The 12,916-nt window shown below is 34.1% G+C and overlaps 1 long non-coding RNA gene across 1 annotated transcript in view; it reads left to right on the forward strand.

Annotated features, from left to right (window-relative positions):
• The first annotated feature begins 250 nt into the window (after positions 1-250).
• The window catches only part of LOC150105458 (uncharacterized), a 75,597-nt gene continuing 62,931 nt past the window's right edge, over positions 251-12,916 (forward strand). The window contains exon 1 of the long non-coding RNA XR_016548484.1: positions 251-529. This is a non-coding gene — a long non-coding RNA (uncharacterized LOC150105458). The remainder of the gene's footprint in view (positions 530-12,916) is intronic.

Below are 12,916 nucleotides of genomic sequence, written 5' to 3' on the forward strand. Positions count from 1 at the left end.
GAGCATACTCATATATATATATATATATATATATATATATATATATATATATATATATATATATAAACAGAATTTTTTTGCAAGTATTTGTAAGCTTCAAAATGTATATGGGAATTTTTCCCCCTCCATTATGCATATTTTAAAGTGTTCCAAAATATATTCAAAAATTCCCAGTATCATCCATGTCTTTTTTTGCATCTAAAAAAAAGGGAAATAATATAATTCATCTTAAATTTTAGCCTGGTCCATTTGATTATGTTCAGTTCATGCTTGTTTTCTGTCAGTGAGCCATGTAAGTGAATGAATCTAGGATACTGATAGACACTGCAACATTGCTCATTAAAATAAACTCAAAAGCATAATTTCCTCTTTTAGGTGGCAGGAGAAAGGAGAGACAAGATGGGCGGTCAGTCAGATGGGGAATGTTCCGTGACAGAGTGGAGCCAGTGAGAGCAGCATCACCACCCCCCAGCTCCTCCAGAGGACGGCGCATCACCTTCAGTGATAAAGTTGCTGTTCGGGATTACTGGTATGTGTAATTAGATATTTAAGAACATTTCCATTTTTTTTTTTTAAAGGGAGGTGTTTATAAAACAGGTGTGCCTTCTGGTTAGTGCAACTGAACAAGTTAATATTTTGAGATTAATCTAAACAATATATGGGCAATGATAAGAAATATGGTTTATATAATATTCTCAAACTGAAAATTATTTTTCATTAATGCTTGTTAAAACATTTGGCTTTATTTACCTAATACACAAAGATAATGCAATAAATGAAAAAAATTTGTATATTTTTCACAGGATCACTCATGCCACTCAGAGAATGGGAGGTTTATTTATTTATTTTTAATCTATATTTCTGACCATCTTATCAGGGATATATGTACATACCGTATTTGAACGAAACAAAATGGCACTTTTATTACAACTCTTCTTGCTTATATAGATTCAAAACTCTGTAGCTCAGAGTTTTGAACCTACAGTTGTTTGTTCCATATGATAGTATTGATTATATTTCCCAACCACCAGACCATGGCTAAAGCAGTCTTTTTTTTGTACTGACATTCTATATTGAACCAGAAACGCTTTTATGGAGATGGTTCATAACAGATGAGGTACATAAAGATATGTTCTTTCTTGTGATTATATCAGTTGCTTTAATATATTTTATATTTTTGTTCTAAGTGTTTATCAGAACTTTTCAGTACACCCTTGTAAGCTACTTGTATTATATTATAAATATATATATATGCTTCAGCAGAAGCTTCCTAGGATACTGAGGTTCATGCATGTGCAGTAAACTACAAAGTTATGCTGTTTGGAATCTGAGAGTGTGGAATGATATGAAGAATTGTCAAATGTAATGCAAAAACAAAACCCAATTCACACAGTTCATCTTTGATATTTTCAGTCACACATCAAAAGGAAATGGTTACATTATGATACTGCCAGACTTTTAAAAAGCATTGGACAGGATAACTGAACCTGTTAGGAATTTGGAGCAAATGGGATGGATATAAAGCTAGTGATACAGATAAGAGGGTAGCCAATAGAGAGACATCAGAGTAATAGACGGTAATAGAAGAATATAGGAGAATGTATGTGACCAGTGGTGAGCCACAAGGTTTATACTATTTAGGGTTATTTAATTTGTGTATTGATGATACAGGAAATGTTACATGTTTTTTTTTTTGGGCGGGGGGAAGGACATCCAGTTGTTTGTTTGTTAGTTAGTGATGATAAAGTAAGAAAGGCAATAGTTAATAAACGTGATGTAGATATCCTGCTGGACAAAGGATAATAACTGTCAATTTAGTGGAAAGTAAGGTTATGCATTTTGGAGTGAAATCTGTGTATACATTGATGGGAATATACCACAAGAAATACATGAGGCTAGAGATAGAAAGTAATAGTGGATAGGGAATTTCAGTTCAGAGGACAAAATGACAAAAATAATAATTGTGACCAACTTGGCAAATGACCAAGTTGGTCACAAGTCTGTGAAATCCTCCATATGAGAGCAGATTGAAGGTTTATTGATTGCAAAATTTGAGTTGACAAGTGGGGAGGAAAAAAAGGAATATGATAGGCACATTGAAGTTACTAAAGTGGTTTTAGAGGATTGATACTTCAGCATCAGAGCTAATAAAGTATCAGACCACTAAAAGTAGCATTAATACAGTATTTCAATATCAATGAACAAGGGATCATCTCCAGAAGTTCTGTAAGAATGTGCAGCAAAGCATGAGCACTAAATTTCTTGGAGAGTGGTGAATGGGTGTATTGAGTTGCTAGAGGCAGTTAGTAAATGAGTATAAGGAGAGGTATCATAAGGATTAAGTGAATAACAGCCTGTGTAGCTGAGTGGATGTGGCATTTGCACACCACTGCACTTGACTGCATGAAGGAATACTTGTTTTCAAATCTAGCTGATGACTAGAAGAAATTTTTCTAAACCTTTTTTCAACCAGTGTCCGAGTTAGTCGTTCTCTAGCATGGGCAAGTGGGTTTTTTCTCCTGGAAACTCGGGTTTTTCGTCCCATAAACTCAAGAAAATCGACTGTAGAACCCACATTACTTCAGACATTAAATATATTGTGTTAGGGACCACGAGATGGCGGTACTTGTTGAACCTTCTCTCTTCACCACGTAATTAGTGATAGCCTTGGGCCAGTTATCTCTGATTGGCTGCCAGTGGAGATTGAACTGCCCACTCAGTCTCCAAAAGTTAAATAGGGATAAAACGGCCTCACCTACTCCCTATACACGAATAAAAGGCATTAGCTGATTTTTTTTCTGATTTCTTTTTTTTTTTTTTGATATGAAATAACTTTACCTTTGATTTCTTGACTGCAAATTCAAGTTCCTAATCGAGAAATTTTAAGACTCAGAAGAATTTCAGTTATTATCATCATATTCCTGATATGTACCCTCAAGGAGTGTACAGGATATATGATAGTACTACATGAAAAATTTACATCATTACTAGCTTCCTATCTACAATTCTCCTCCAAATCAATCTGTTACCTGTCAAGACTCCAACATTATCAGATCTTATATTTCTATCTTCTAAGGCACTTTTTACTGTATCAATCCACCTACATCTTGGTCTTTCTTTCTGCCAACCTGGCAAAGAATACTTGTTTTCTTATCTTCCCTCTCCCATTCTGTTTAGACCATACCACCTGAGATTAGATCTGCTAATGCATTCCTCTGACAATGTCAAGTTCTTTCCTAATATCCTCGTGTTTAATATGATATCGCTGTCTGTTCATGCCCCTAATCATTTTCAGGACTCTCATATCTGCAGTCTCTAGTCTTTTAACTGATCCATAAGCTAAAATTGAACACTGTCTTGTATATAGCTGATTTAGTGTTTTGACTAATTTCTCACTTATTCCATATAAATTTATTCAGTTGACTTCCTACCATACCAGCTTTGTTGATTCTGTTGTCTATTTCCATATTTAATTTACCATCTTCACTAAGAATTTCAGTTATATATAGGAAAAGGAATCAGACTACACAATATCTAATTTCTTTTCCTATATATATATATATATATATATATATATATATATATATATATATATATATATATATATATATATATGTGTGTATGTATATATATATATATATATATATATATGTATGTATGTATGTATATATATATATATATATATGTATGTATATATATATATATATATATATATGTATGATTATATTTACCTTGGGTATAATAAATGTTAAAGATACCAAGCTATTTTAAACCTGGTTTTACTCCATTTCTTAAGTAAGCAAACAGACAAATAAGTCAAGTTTGCACCTGCACATAATGTAAGTCTAGCTGACCCTGCAGGTAGTGCAAGACCAAGGTAACTCATGGTAAAAGTAGAATAAGCTCTGATCACTAATCTTAATATTTACCCATAATGCAAAGCACTCCTGGAGGAGATGTATGATGCTTTGTATTAAAGGCAAGGCAAGCTCCCACTGATGAGACCTCAATAAAGATTGAAACCGGTCTGGGTAGTGGCCCCTTGCCTTTAATATAAAGCATCATACATCTCCTAATTATCATACATGTATTAAAGGCAAGGCAAGCTCCCACTGATGAGACCTCAATAAAGGTCAAACCGGTCTGGATAGTGGCCCCTTGCCTTTAATACAAAGCATCATACATCTCCTCCAGGAGATGTGCTTTGCATTATGGGTAAATATTAAGATTAGTGAGCAGAGCTTATTCTACTTTTACCATGAGTTACCTTGGTCTTGCACTACCTGCAGGGTCAGCTAGACTTGCATTATGTGCAGGTGCAAACTTGATTTTTTGTCTGTTTGCTTACTTGGGAAATGGAGTAAAACCAGGTTTAAAATAGCTTGGTATCTTTAACATTTATTATACCCAAGGTAAAATACTTCCTACATTTATATCTCCTGCTGAGATTTCTATTTAATAAGGTTAAAACGCCTTATGGTAACTTGTTCTGGTAAAATACTTATAAGCTCTGTATTACTAAAATCTTGGTATTTCTAGCCTTGCTCCCACTGATGAGACCTCGATGGGGGGTCGGAACTGGTGGGGGATGGCCTTGAGAGGCTCTACTTGGCGATAAGTTTTTGCCTGTCTCTGAGTAGGGCCACTGCTGAGATTATGGCTCTGGCTGGTGGTGGGGTGAGTCTGCCACTGGGTAGAGCCAACGCTGAGAAGTTCTTCTTGGTGACGGGATGAGCCTGTCACTGAGTGGAACAACGCTGAGTTGGACGGTCTTTCGGCCACTATGGAGGGGTCTAGGGATCGTCCTAATTTTTAGAGAGGTCTTTACTTAAATACACCTTAATAAAGGTCAAAACCGGTCTGGGTAGTGGCCCCCTTGCCTTTAATACAAAGCATCATACATCTCTTCCAGGAGATGTGCTTTGCATTATGGGTAAATATTAAGATTAGTGTTCAGAGCTTATTCTACTTTTACCATGAGTTACCTTGGTCTTGCACTACCTGCAGGGTCAGCTAGACTTGCCTTGCATTATGTGCAGGCGCAAACTTGACTTATTGTCTGTTTGCTTACTTGGGAAATGGAGTAAAACCAGGTTTAAAATAGCTTGGTATCTTTAACATATATATATATATATATATATATATATATATATATAACTGAAATTCTTTTTTTTTTGTTTTTGCCTTTTCAACAATCCTTAACTCAAAATGCAAAAATTATCATAAGCCTTCCATAGGATGTTAATTTGGAAGTATTTTATTATTACTTAGGCTCAGAGTCCTTACAGTTCCAAGACTCATTGTGAGTGGTCCATATTAGCTATATCATTCACACAATACCGAAGGAGATGTCTTGCCTTAATGATTTATTCATTTTCTGTAATGAAGTAATAGTTGAGTAAGAAGATAGAAATACCACTTAATTAACAAAAATTTCAGTACAAAAAAGAGCTTGTGATATGAATTAAGTTGGCTGCTAAGACATTAAAAAGTAGATATGATGGTGCAGAATTTAGAAGGCAGGTGGTGACCAGAGGTGTGCCATAGGGCTCAGTTCTTTGAATGCTACTATTTAATTTGATATGGGATTTTATGGGATTGCAATGCAAGAAAGTCATGAAACTAGGGAAATCAAGTGACAGTGAACAATAAGAAGTTTAGAAGACCATAATGGTCAAAATAGCATAAAGGATTATTTGGATGTTGACAGCTACACTAATGAATAGAAATAAAGAAGTTACTCTTTACAAAGCTCTGATATGACCATATCTGGACAGTGTGCTCAGATTTTGTCATCCAGGTTTTATGTAGTGAGAGTGTGGTGAAGAGGATGCAGAGATGAGCGATGAGAATCGTAATAGATCTGTGGAATTCCTCCCATGAGGACAGATTAAATACTTGAAGGTTGCAAGCTTTCGTTGTTTGACTGATAAAAAAAAAAAAGGACATGTGAGAAAAAGATAAGTTACTGGAGATTTTAATTAAATCGAAATTAAAATTTCAATAATGGGAGGAGTGAAGAGAAAAATGAGTAATCCTGGAACTTAAGTTTGAACATGGCTAGGATATGAGGACTGAGTTTTTTTACATGGAGAAATGGAAAATTGGTGGAATGAGTTGCCAGAAGGTGTCATGAGTATATTGTTAATGAATGAGTTTAATTAGAAGTGTGAATAATTAGTAGCCAAGGATCTTGCAGAGCGAGGCCTAGTACTTTAGAGAATGTCTAGATATTAATATTTCAATTGAGCATCATATACTATTATGAATTCTTGAAATATCTACCATTAAAGGCCTAGTTTGTTCCCTAATACATAAATACAAAAATTGTAGAAATATTATTTAGCTGATTAACTGGATTCACCCCCCCCCCCATATAGGATTTCATCGGAGGAGCAGGTTCACAAGCAGCTGCATTCATGTAGCATCAGACACCGCGCTGTTCAAGAGCAGGCTGACCATAGGGTGACACATCCACAAATACGTGAGGAAATCTTTTCATTTTTACTGTTCTTGTTTTTTACTTGGATCTTTTGGATGCTCAGGATGTAGATGAGATTTAAAAATCTTTTAATGAGATGCATAAAACTAATCACAGAATAGAACTTTGATCGTGTGTATACATAGATATATATATATTTAGAAAGCTCACACAGTGAAATGTCTTGTGTTTCAGACTAATTAAATGTAGAATATACAGTTTATAACAGATATTTGCACACAGCAGAAGACATATACAACTATATAAAGAGATGCATTTAAAAGTAAGTTAAAAGAAACAAATCAGACTATAGGGCAGTTTAGATGAATATCTAAAGTTTCTACAGTCAGTTAAATTAATTATTATTTCCAATATTCTTGCCTTAAGCTCCACACTGCAAACCCATCCAAGCTGTTCTGTCTTTTACAGTTGTTGAGACTTTCTCAACTTTTAAATCTTTTTTTTTGTTACAATAAAATATTACTCTTTTAAGTACTGCATTATGCATAGACATAAGAACATTTAAAGGTAGTTCAATATAATTACATAAATTCATCAGGCATTGAATTGTCTTGCTTAAATAATTCCCTAGTCTATTGGTTAAACCTAGTGCATTTAAAAAAAAACACGAAAAAACAATAGGTGCCGTTACTCATTCTTTACTAGCAGGAAATATATAAAATTAAAAGGATATGAAAAGAGAACTAAAAAATTATTTATTGATAGTTACTTCACAGAATGTTTTTGGAATAAGAACAGCAAATTAAGTATATAACACAAGTTCATTTAGCATATAATTATTTTAAAAGTATATAAAAATCAAATGACAATTTTTAATAAAATGATATAGCACAAGTTTTATATAGCCAATATCTTCATATGTATACACACTCAAAGTTCTATTTATATTTGTATAAAAATTAGGTCTCATGTAATTTTTAGGTCTCATGTAATCATCTTGTGATCAGTGTGACAAATCAGATACTATTACCATCTAATACAGCATTTTAAAAAAATAATAATCATGTAAATACAAGATGAGTAAAAAATTAATACTAATATGGAACAATGATTTTAATATCATAAATGTAATTAAATTACCTATTTTTAATGGAAATCTTACCAATGAAATGTTAACCTACTGCACATGAGCATCCTGAGTGGACTAAGAGTTAAACAATATGGGAACCCCACTCTAAATACTAAATGGAATTTTTTTTTCGAGTCATTTCAGGCTTCTAACAAGTAGGGTGGTTATCTCACACTGGGCACTGAACCTAATATGAATATGATATTTCTGAGTCATGACCTGCACTACATTAATCTCAGTACACAAGACAGATGGAGACAGCATCTGCTGACACATGGAAGTAATGGTTTGTCATATGGAAAATGACAGGGACTTGCACAAGTAGCATGGTTCATTTACAGTAGCAGTCTCAACAAAATACAATATAATAACACATGCAGGAGGAACATTGTGTTGCACATTTCCTTTAGAGCTGTTACTTCCATCTGTCTTGTCAATGACATCGATTCTTTATTTTATGAGTCCCACCAACAAAAAATTGTATACCTATACTACATTAGGTACTAGAAGAATAAGCATACTAAGGATTAGATAATCCAAAAATCATGCTCTAGAAACCAAATGTAGAATTTCAAGCCCACTTCAGGCTTCCAGTGCCTGGAAGTTGCAAAAGGAAGTAGTGAGTAAGAGGATAAAAATTAAGTTTTTTGCAAGGCGAGTGGTGGAAGCATGGAATGCATGGTCTGGGAGGGTGACAAGAGTGCAGACAGTAAACGAGCTTAAGGAGTGGTAAGTTACACTTTGTTGTGTTGTCAGGATAGACCTCTCACAACGAGTCGTGTGACTCCATGGAGCCAGAACATTAATAAGTTGGGTGGTCTCATACTGAATGATATTCATCATCAACACCAAAGGACATTCACAAATACAGTGGGATTCAAACCAAAGCCTATTGCTTGGAGAGAGCAGCTTTTATCAACTTAGCTAACTAGGCCACCATTTGTGGTTATTAGATGTGTCAGAAATTGTATACTCATTACGTGCAGAGAGTGAAATGCTTAATAGCTAACAGATTCATTTGTCAAGAATTCAGCGCTACACTAAATGAAACAAGTTATCACATCTTAGTGCCTGTGGTGTACAAAGAAGGGGAAAATACTTCCTTTTATGTAAAAAGCAAATATTTTAAATTAAATGAATTGTTCCATATATTAGTATTAATTTATTTTTTGAATCATTCTGTATTCAGTGATCTAACTGAAAACTATAATCAATATATAATCAGATCTTTAATATTTCTATCAGAGCATACTGTGTTATAATTTAGAAAATCACTCAGCATATTTTATGATTCTTATACAACACTACACTACTAAATAAAACTACAAACTAATAATTATCAAGAATATAAAGTTGCTTCCTGATTTACACTTAAACACAGATCCATGCTTTATCATGCAAGTGTTCATAACCAAATCTGATGTGATAGGTGGTTAATTCTTAGTGTCCTATATATCTGTGTATTGTGTGTATTCTTCTGGCAGGTTTGCGTAGTTTGCTTACAAATACATCATTCAGAGTTAGCTTCAGGAATATGTACCATCCTTGAATTTGATATGTCTTTAAGAGATTATGAGAATACTGAATGGTTAATTCCATTTAACTGATTATTCCTGTTGACACCACTGTCTTTTATGACTGGTACATTGAACATTCAGATGTTAATGCACTAATATTTTCCTAGCCACCACACTGTGATCATGATATAGTATTGTCAAAAATTAAACACACTATCTTGGAAGAAAAGCATGGGCTTGTAAGAATTTCACCAGGTTTTTTTCTTATTTTTAAAGTTCATTCTTCACTAATTCATTTCTTATTTTTAAACTGATCTGCTATTTTGAAAGAGAAGGAAAGACTGGTGTACTTTCAATTAGGAGTCAAACTATATATGAATATTGACCAGCAATTCTTGTGTTTTACAAAGATTTGAATGGAAATGGAAAGATTATGCATGCCAATTTTAGTGAACAGTGCTCATGGAGGCCTATAAAATATTATTAAGAAGGTGTGGTTCTCCACCAGAACAGATGTGGTATCAGAGTAAAAAAAAGAATACCAATTTTTTGTAGAAAGAAAAAGATTCATGCTTCATGTTTATTTCATAAAAGACTGGATACAAAATTAATTTAGCTTAAGTGCTCATCTGATGATTATGAAAGGATATTATGAATATTAATGGTTATTGCAAAATATCAGAGAACTTGGACGAAATTAATTTTATTAAATGAATTTTATTTAACTTGTCCTTTCTCTACTGGAGATTCTGATTTTGAATTCCGAGTATCTGACAGAATGTTTTTCACTTTTGAGGTATCCTGTGAATGTCTTGATTTTGGTTTGATTTTTAAGTGTTGGCAATGTTGTCAGCTGGTTTCTCATTCTTGAAAAACATGTGGATGTGATTTTCTTACATGGCCTTCATAGCAGAACTGAGCATCTATGTAAAATGTATAAGGAATTCTATTTCTGTGTTTATTCTTTTCAATATAAAAACCATTTGTATTGTCACCAAACAGCATCAGACCTGTCCTCAAAAACTTTTGATGTGAGAAACAGAATCCCAGTGGTAAAGGCATGTGGAATTCAAATTTTGCCTGTCATTGTGCTATATTTGGATAGTAATCCATAGAGAATTTGGTGAGAAATTAATATGGCATGCACCAAAGTTATGCCATTTTCAATTCATGTCTTAGACTTTGTAGAAGTATATTTGCATGGTTTCAGCAACTCTTGAAATATTTTTGGTGGGACATGTTGTGCCATTGAACTCCTGGGTTCCAAGGGAATAAAGAAGCTGTGGAAAGGGTGCAAAGAAGAGTTACAAAGATTATACCTGGATTATGGGATTTAGATTATGAGGACTGAATTTATTATTATTTTTGATTATTTAGATTATAGGATAAAGGGGGTGATATGATAGAGGTCTATAAACTTTTGAATGGGTGTTATAGCATTTCAAATGATGACATTTTTCATTATATGGAAGGTAGGGAGAGAACACGGGGGCATCCATGGAAGTTAAGGTTGTTCTCAGTCAAGAAAGGGTTAAGAGCTAGGTTTTTCTCCCAGAGAGCAGTGAGTGAGTGGAATAATTGCCCTTACGGGTAGTGAGTGCATCTAGTGTGAATGAATTCAAGGGTAGGTATGATAGCTGGGTAATTTACAGCCTCCCTCGATGAGTCCTTGACTCCCTGGAGGTCTTAGATAATAATAATAATAATAATAATTATTATTATTATTATTATTAGTCAAAATAGCACTTATCTTTCCGGAGCTCTTTCCAACACTACACACATCAACTTACGGCCCCCTAGCGGACGAATAACTTTTTGAAAACTGATATTTTGAGAATCAAGATTTTCTTATTAAAATTTTTGTTTAAAAAAAAAAAAAAGATTGTTCCACACCTTCTCAGACTGAAGCGATACATATTAAATTAAACATACCAAGAAATTATATTATTATTTCAACCTTTTTCCATCTGTATGCATAAAGTGCAGTATTATATTATACACATCTATGCGGTTTGTATTATGGGATACTGAGGCAATTGATGTAAAGTCATCAGCCTCTATGAATAAGCCTAGTTGAGAAGTTACTTAACACGCAAAATTTCTTTTTTACATTAAATAAAGTGTTAAGCAAGAATATGATTTCTTGGCAAGCTTGATTTAATTTGCAAGCGAAAAAACTTTAGTGAGACATAATTTTAGAGAGATATCGGCTCAAACGAAACTGAAAAATGCTCTTTCATATATAACAATTCTAAATTCATGTAAAAATTACATTTAATTTTAAACTGTGTTCTGTGTTTCTGATAAGAAAAAAAAAAGGTATTAATACAATAAAACAATTGGATCCTCAAGATGTGTTTTAATGTATCTAATAACTGCATCATCATCATTTGTCAACAAATTGTTAATCTTTCATTAGATAATGTTGCTGTCTGCTATAACTGCGGATATATTGTTTTTATTAATTTTAATATTTAATATAAAAATGAGCTGATTGTGTGTTGTGAAATCTTAATGGTTAATAATTAGGCACATAAGCATCCTAATAGAAATAAAGATCTGATTATGTATGTTGTAATATATATATATACATCCATTTGAGAGATATTGGCCACATGTAGCTCCAAAAATGAAATTATGTCATAGTCTCATTATGAAGCTATGAAATAATTCATAGCTTCATAATTGGGAGAAGTATCTTGATAACAAGACTATCTTGTTAAATATGTTTCAGTATTACTCTACCTACATAAAAGAAATTTCTCACAACTATCTTATAGTCTTCTTCTACTACGCGTTATTCCCGCTTCCCATGCAGGGTCTGCGTGTTACTTTAGATGCGACTTCTTGTTAGTACTACTCCCAACCGACCCGTCGCCTGGTCTGCCGCTGGGGGGGGGGATATATTTTTGACTGTAGAGGCGTATGTTCATAGGGCCGGTTTGCCTGCTTGCGGGATGAAAAACGGCAGATAAACACTGGCGGAAAAACCCTACTGACCGCGCCCAAGACCGGCTAACTTGGCTATGCCTGAGGAAGATCTTCAAATTCCTCACGTCTACAACGGGAATCGAACCTGGGACACTCCTTCCCCAGGCATATGGTTGCGAAGCGCAAAGCCACTAGGCTAACCGCGCGGTCTCGCAACTATCTTATAGTATAATGGAAAAAAAAAAAGACCACATATTATGCATACTAAAAATGACTTGACTATAAAAAGCTCATGTAGGTCTGTCATCTCCTACATGCTTTTGAAGAAATGACCATATTTGTTGGCAGAATACCCAATTATGACAATGCTAACACCAGTCCCTGAAAAGACTGGTGTAGGATTATTTTTATGCTAACACCAATCCTTTTTAGGATTGGTGTTAGTATTTGTATGCTAACACCAGTCCATAAAGGACTGGTGTAGGATTATTTTTATGCTAACACCAATCCTTTTTAGGATTGGTTGGATTTGTATGCTAACACCAGTCCATAAAAGACTGGTGTAGAATATTTTTTAAAGTATTTCTTCTTCATCTTCATTCCTACTCAAGTGAGATCACTGCAGAAGATCAACTGCCTCCAGTCTGTCCTGTCTAAGGCCATGTTTTCCTCCAGTCCAAGGTCTTGGAAGTTCCCTCTGAAGCTGTCCAGCCATCGCTGTTTATATATTCCCTTACTTATTTTGTCTGGTGGTTTCATCTTCAGTACACTTTTTCCCATGTAGTGTTTGTTTCGCCACATAACACGACCAAACCAACTTAGCCTTGATTCCATAATTTCTCAGATACTTGAATTACTACTCTCAGTGAATTTTTGATCTTATCCAATCTTGTTACA

Source organism: Typopeltis vanoorti, chromosome 6 (genome assembly GCF_054136105.1).
Source record: "Typopeltis vanoorti isolate ZY-2024b chromosome 6, IOZ_Tvanoo_1.0, whole genome shotgun sequence".
Classification (NCBI taxonomy): domain Eukaryota; kingdom Metazoa; phylum Arthropoda; class Arachnida; order Uropygi; family Thelyphonidae; genus Typopeltis; species Typopeltis vanoorti.